Source organism: Triticum dicoccoides, chromosome 7B (assembly GCF_002162155.2).
Source record: "Triticum dicoccoides isolate Atlit2015 ecotype Zavitan chromosome 7B, WEW_v2.0, whole genome shotgun sequence".
NCBI classification, from domain to species: domain Eukaryota; kingdom Viridiplantae; phylum Streptophyta; class Magnoliopsida; order Poales; family Poaceae; genus Triticum; species Triticum dicoccoides.
The window spans coordinates 518316907-518323821 of record NC_041393.1 but is presented as its reverse complement, the minus strand read 5'-3'; positions in this window follow the sequence as shown (position 1 = coordinate 518323821).

The following is a 6915-nucleotide window of genomic DNA, read 5'->3' as shown; positions in this document are numbered from 1 at the left end:
AGTCTGCAGAACCCAAGGGAAAAAGGCTTAGGTAGGCAAATGGTAAAACCAAGGTTGGGCCTTGCTGGAGGAGTTTTATTCAAAACGAACTATCAAGGGGGTCCCATAAATCACCCAACCGCGTAAGGAACGCAAAATCCGGGAACATAACACCGGTATAACGGAAACTAGGGCGGCAAGAGTGGAACAAAACACCAGGCATAAGGCCGAGTCTTCCACCCTTTACCAAGTATATAGATGCATTAATTAAATAAGAGATATTGTGATATCCCAACATAATCCTCATCGTGGAGCAATCTTCAACTTCACCTGCAACTAACAATGCTATAAGAGGGGCTGAGCAAAGCGGTAACATAGCCAAGCAATGGTTTGCTAGGAAGGGTGAAAAAGTTAGAGGCTGACATGGAAATTTGGGAGGCATGGTAAACAAGTGATAGGTAGCGCAGCATAGCGATAGAACGGAGCAACTAGCAAGCAAAGATAGAAGTGATATCGAGGGTAATGGTCATCTTGCCTGAGATCCCGCAAGGAAGAAGAACGAGTCCATGAAGAATACAAACAGACGTAGTCGAACGAATCCTCACAACTCCGGAACGAAACCGAAGCTAACGAGAGAAGCAAACCGGAAAGAAGCATACAACATGGTAAACAACCATCACATAATCATGGCATGATGCACAATCAAGTATGATGCATGTCCGGTTTAATGAGGCATGGCATGGCAAAGTGCAACAAACAATACTACAAATTAAGTGGAGCTCAATATGCAACGAGTTGCATATTAACGGAACACCACATCAATAATTTAGTTCTCTCTTGTTTAGGAACACAACAATATTAAATGTTGTTAAGCATGTCAAGAGGTGAAGCATAAATAAACTAACTATTTAGGCAAGTTTAAATGAGGCCGGAAATAACAAACAACAATTCCGGAAAATCCCCATATGTCATTAGCAATTTAGTGCAAACACAATTTTAAACATTTAAATGTTGTTATCATGATGCGGATGACATATAAAAGTTTATGCAATTTTTATGAAAATGTTTACATGAGCATGTTACGAGGCATTTGGTCATCATGGCGGAACGAAAGGGGTGCCACGGCAACGACAACGGAAATGGTGCCACGGCAACATTCCGGTCCCGATAACTCATGGAGGTACCGGTGCAAAAGGAAGTGTGACGTGAGCGAGTCATGCAAGATGGTGGGGTGATCCCGGCTACCGGGTTCCCACGGGACGGCGGCATGGCAAACGAGGAAGGAACGTGTAAGGACCTCTCTCGAACATGGTGCAAACACGAGCATCTCATACAACACACAAACATTCATTCATGGGCGGTCGTCTCGGGGTTATACCTTCGAAGCATGCGTTTTCGGAGCGGTTCGAGTCGTCGAGGGAAGTAGTCGTTCACGGGTCGTAGGGGAAGTAGTCGTTCACGTTTCGTAGTTGTACACACTCCGTAGATGTTCGGGGTCACGTCAAGGAACTTGACGTCCACGGGGTCTTCGAGGTTGACGGTAGTGGAAGTAGTGGTACACGGCGGTGGTGGTAGTTTTACACTTGACGGTCTTCGGTGGCAGTAGTGGAAGTAGACGTTCACGGGTCGTCGGGGGAAGTAATGGTACTCGCGGGCTTGGCGACGGTAGTTGTACACGTTTTCGTAGACGTTCAGGTCGACGGTAGTGGGTGTCGTGGTACTTGGCGATATCCGGGATGGTCTTGTGTCTTCTTGCGTAGAGATACTTAGTTGAACTTGACGAAACGGGTCTCCCAAAGACATCGTGGAACTTGGCGCTACTCCCTGCTCGGTGGTCGTTGGACTTGGCGTCAACAGCAACAGCAAGGAAGCGATGGTGGTGGTTCGAGGGTCTTGGCCGCAAAGGTGGTTGCATCCACGGGAGGCTGTTGGAGAGGAAGCAGGGGCGCGAGGAGGGCCATGGAGGGCACGGGGCAAGGTGGTGGAGGTGGTGGACGCGGGCCGGCTCGATCCGGCCAGATCCGAGGCCAGGGAGGTGATTTGGGGAGGCGGACGAGCTCCAGGACGAGCGAGATGATGGGGTCGTCAGAGCAGCGCATGGGCGACAGGGCTGCCGGAGGAGGCTCGCGTGGAGGGCGACGCTCGGCAGCGGGGCCAGCAGGAGGTGCGGCAGCAATCATAGCAACAGCTACAGCGAGGCAGCGGCGCCATGGTGGGCTTGCGGTGGAGGCAGGGAAGGAGCCGCGCGAGGGAGGAGGTCGAGGCCGGCGGCGACAGAGCTTGGCGGCGGGGACCTGAAGCATGGCTCCGACAGCTCCAAGAACAGTGAAGCCGGGTGGATCCGGTCGGCCGGTGCCGGATCCGAGCAATCGGCAACGCGAATGGAGCTCGGGGCGGAGGAGCTTGGGCGCGGGACGATGGCCTGGTGGCATTTCTGTTGCCGATCGGGACGAAGAAGGAGGTCGAGCGGGTGATGGGATCGGGCGCGATGCGGGTGTGGCGGCGGGCACGGGAACGAGAGGGAGAGATGGGGATCAAGCAGAGCTCTCCCCTGCGGCTAGGGTTAACAGTGGTTAGATGGGCTGGCTAGGCCGGCTTGGTTGGCCGGGCCTAAGAGGCCTTGCTGGACTCTCTTCTTCCTCTCTCTTTTATTTACCAAAAGCAGTAAATAGCAAAGAAAGAAAAAGGAGATAAAGAAAGGGTTGGAGAAATAATTTGAGCATGGGGGTAATTTTCCCGGACTCGCAAAAATACACTTGTTCCAAGAAAATAGAAAGAGGCATGATTAAAAGATGTAAATTCAAACTCATTTGAATTTAATTCAAATGGGTTTGAACTAGGACTTGATAAAAGGAAGGTCCAAAAATGTTCGGATTTTTGATGGAGCTCCGAAAAATGGCAAAAGAATTATTGGCAAGGTTAGAGAGCCAAAACTTGAAGAAGAAAAAGGCCAAGGGATTTAATATGCAAGTGGGTTCATGGGTGATTCCAAAACAATGGAATATTTTATAATATCTCCCTAAATATCGGGAGGGTATATTATAAAGAGAAGTCACCCTTCCCTCGATTTAAATGGATCGAAGATCCATACAATTTATTTAGATGAGTTTTGAAAATTAAATGACATGATGGCATGATGACATGATGCAATGCAAAAATAAAAGAGCAAGCAAAAAAGAAACACACGGCGAAACTCGGAATAGCTGGAAGTCTTCTGGAGCGTCGGTCTCGGGGCGTTACAGTGGGGGAGAGGAAAACGAAAGGCAAATGGAAAATAATGTAAATGCGAGGGAGATGAGTTTGTGATGGGTACTTGGTATGTCTTGACTTGAACGAAGACCTCCCCGGCAACGGCGCCAGAAATCTTTCTTGCTACGTCTTGAGCTTGCGTTGGTTTTCCTTGAAGAGGAAAGGGTGATGCAACATAGTAGCGTAAGTATTTCCCTCAGTTTTTGAGAACCAAGGTATCAATCCAGTAGGAGGCTCCTCACAAGTCCCAAGCACCTACACAAACAAACAAAGAACTCGCAACCAACGCGATAAAGGGGTTGTCAATCCCTTCATGGCCACTTGCGAAAGTGAGATCCAATAGAGATAATATGATAAGATAAATATATTTTTGATATTTTATGATATAGATTGAAAAAGTAAAGATGCAAATAAAAGTAGATTGAAATCTTATATGATAAAAGATAGACCACGGGGCCATAGGTTTCACTAGAGGCCTCTCTCAAAATAGCATAAGTATTACGGTGGGTGAACAAATTACTGTCGAGCAATTGATAGAAAAGCGAATAATTATGAGATTATCTAGGCATGATCATGTATATAGGCATCACGTCCGTGACAAATAGACCGACTCCTGCCTGCATCTACTACTATTACTCCACACATCGACCACTATCTAGCATGCATCTAGAGTATTAAGTTTATAAGAACAGAGTAACACTTTAAGAAAGATGGCATGATGTAGAGGGATAAACTCATGCAATATGATATAAACCCCATCTTTTTATCCTCGATGGCAACAATACAATACGTGCCTTGTTGCCCCTGTTGTCACTGGGAAAGGACATCGCAAGATTGAACCCAAAGCTAAGCACTTCTCCCATGGCAAGAAAGATCAATCTAGTAGGCCAAACTAAACCGATAATTCGAAGAGACTTGCAAAGATAACTCAATCATACATAAAAGAATTCAGAGGAGATTCAAATATTTCTCATAGATAAACTTGATCATAAAACCACAATTCATCGGACCTCGACAGACACACCGTAAAAAGAGTTACATCGAATAGATCTCCACAAGAGAGGGGGAGAACATGGTATTGAGATCCAAAAAGAGAGAAGAAGCCATCTAGCTAATAACTATGGACCCGAAGGTCTGTGGTAAACTACTCACAACTCATCGGAGAGACCTTGGGGTTGATGTAGAGGCCCTCCGTGGTGGATTCCCCCTCCGGCAGAACGCCGGCGATGGCTCCAAGATGGGATCTCGCGAATACAGAAGGTTATGGCGGTGGAAATTGTGTTTCGGTTGCTTCCTCGATGGTTTCAGGGTATATGGGTATATATAGGAGGAAGAAGTACATCGTTGGACGCCCAAGGGGCCCACGAGATAGGGGCGCGCCCTGTAGGGGGGGCACCTTCCACCCTCGTGGCCGCCTCGGGAGCTTCTTGACTTGCACTCCAAGTCCTCTGGATCACGTTTGTTCCAAAAATCACGCTCCTGAAGGTTTCATTCTATTTGGACTCCGTTTGATATTCCTTTTTTTTAAACACTGAAATAGGCAAAAAAACAGCAATACGTGCTGGGCCTCCGGTTAGTAGGTTAGTCCCAAAAATGATATAAAAGTGTACAGTAAAGCCCATAAACATCCAAAACAGGTAATATAATAGTATGGAACAATCAAAAATTATAGATACGTTGGAGACGTATCATGCTCTAGGCCACAAGCAATAACAGCTTCTTGCCGCCTGTTGCAGATCTCACTGATCCAGGCGAACAATATTGTTTTCGCTAGATTGATGGTCGATACCGCAGTACCCCACCAGCCACCGTCATCCCGCGGATGCCAGAATCAGAGGCCACTCAGCCTTGCACCAAAGCTCGAGAGAAGACCATCATGACCGCCGCCTGCCTGTCGGCGGCACAGTCGATGGCCCATGGCTGCTGCAGATTGACTTGGTTGCTTGGTACACCCACATCTCGCTGAACTTGACGTCGTCAGGGAAATTCGAGGCAGCCGCCCAAGCATGAACCGGTGTTGCCGCTGCAATGTCCGCCTTCAGAGCATCTGGTCACCTCACACACATCATCAAAACGCCATGGGAACGGAACGTCGCCGCCACCGTCGGCCGCCCAGGCAAGCCCTGCGGTGCCGACCGGCGGCGACGAAGGCAGGGCGCACGCGAAGGCTTGCCTGGGAAAAGTGGATCGGGGTAGCCGCCCGTGTCGCGCTAGTCGCACGATGCGGGGGCAGTTTCCATGTTCTGATAAAAATGTTCGGCGTTTAGATGATTCAAATACGGGAATACCCTTTTTTCAACACAATACACATGCAAGCACTCATATACACGCGCACACACTACCCCTATGAGCACCTCCGAAAGACTGAGCCGACATATCATCTTGGAATTTACGAAGTCATCGTAGTCACCTCGTCGTCGACGAAAACGTCTCCTCCCACTGAATGCGCATCGCCGGAAATCCTGAAATAAATCCAGAATAAATGTGAGCACCAGGACTTGAACCCTGATAGACTGGGATACCACTGTCCCTCTAACCACCCAACCACAAGTTGGTTCGTAATACGGGAATACCTTTTTTTAACACAGTACAAACGCAAGCGCTCGTATACACGCGCATACACTCATCCCTATGAATGCACACACGCACACCCTATCACTATGAGCACCTTCGAAAGACTGAGCCGGCATTATCATCTTGGAATTTACGAAGTCAACGTAGTCACCTCGTCGTCGACGGAAACGTCTCCTCCCACTGAATGCGCATCGCCAGAAATTCTAGAATAAATCCAGAAATAATGTGAGCACCATGACTTGAACCCTGATGGGCTGGAATACTACAGTCCCTCTAACCATCCAACCACAGATTGGTTCGCAATACAGAAATACCCTTAAATGGTTAGTAACTACCCTTCACCTTAAGACCTCCTCCAATGCACTAATGCTAAGATGAGGTGCTAAGCACATTAAAGAGCTATAAGCAACTAAAGTCCACAATGCAAAGGTGCTTAACTTGTCGTAGCTAATTATCCTTTATTTAATGATTCAGCAACTAAAGTTATCCCTGCATTGGTGAGCTTCTTTCATTTAAGTGTTTTCTCTATGTTCCCGCGCTTGACATTGTTTCTTTCTGGGGTCACCACACCTATCTTTCTCCTCTTAATTACCTTGCCACGTCATATTTCTTGCCTACATGACAGCCTTAGCACATGTATAAGGCCAACTCCACCGCACGACCCCAAATCGTCCAGGTCTGTCCGTTTGAGGTAAAACGAACAAATCAGACGTCCTAACGCGCGATCCTATCCTAAAAAAACGTCCGTTTCTGGTCCGTCCCGACCCATCCTCGGAGCAAAGTTGGTCTGGGTTTGGGTCTGAAACGGACACGGGCGGACGAATCTTGCGTTCTCCACGTCCGGGCAGTGTCCTCTGCATGTGAGGCCTGACCCACCTGTCATCCTCTCTCTCCTCTGGCCCACCATGCCCACCCACCACCTCTCTCCACCTTTTTTCCTCTCTCTCCTCTGCACCACGCACACTACCCATGCCGATGCCGGGGCGAGGCCAGGGCGAGGCCGGGGCGGGGGAGGCCGGGACGGCTGCCGGCGCGGCCGGTGGCGCTGTGCCGGGGCGAGGCCGGGGCGGGCGAGGCCAGGGCGAGGCCGGGGCGGCCGCCGGCGCGGGCGAG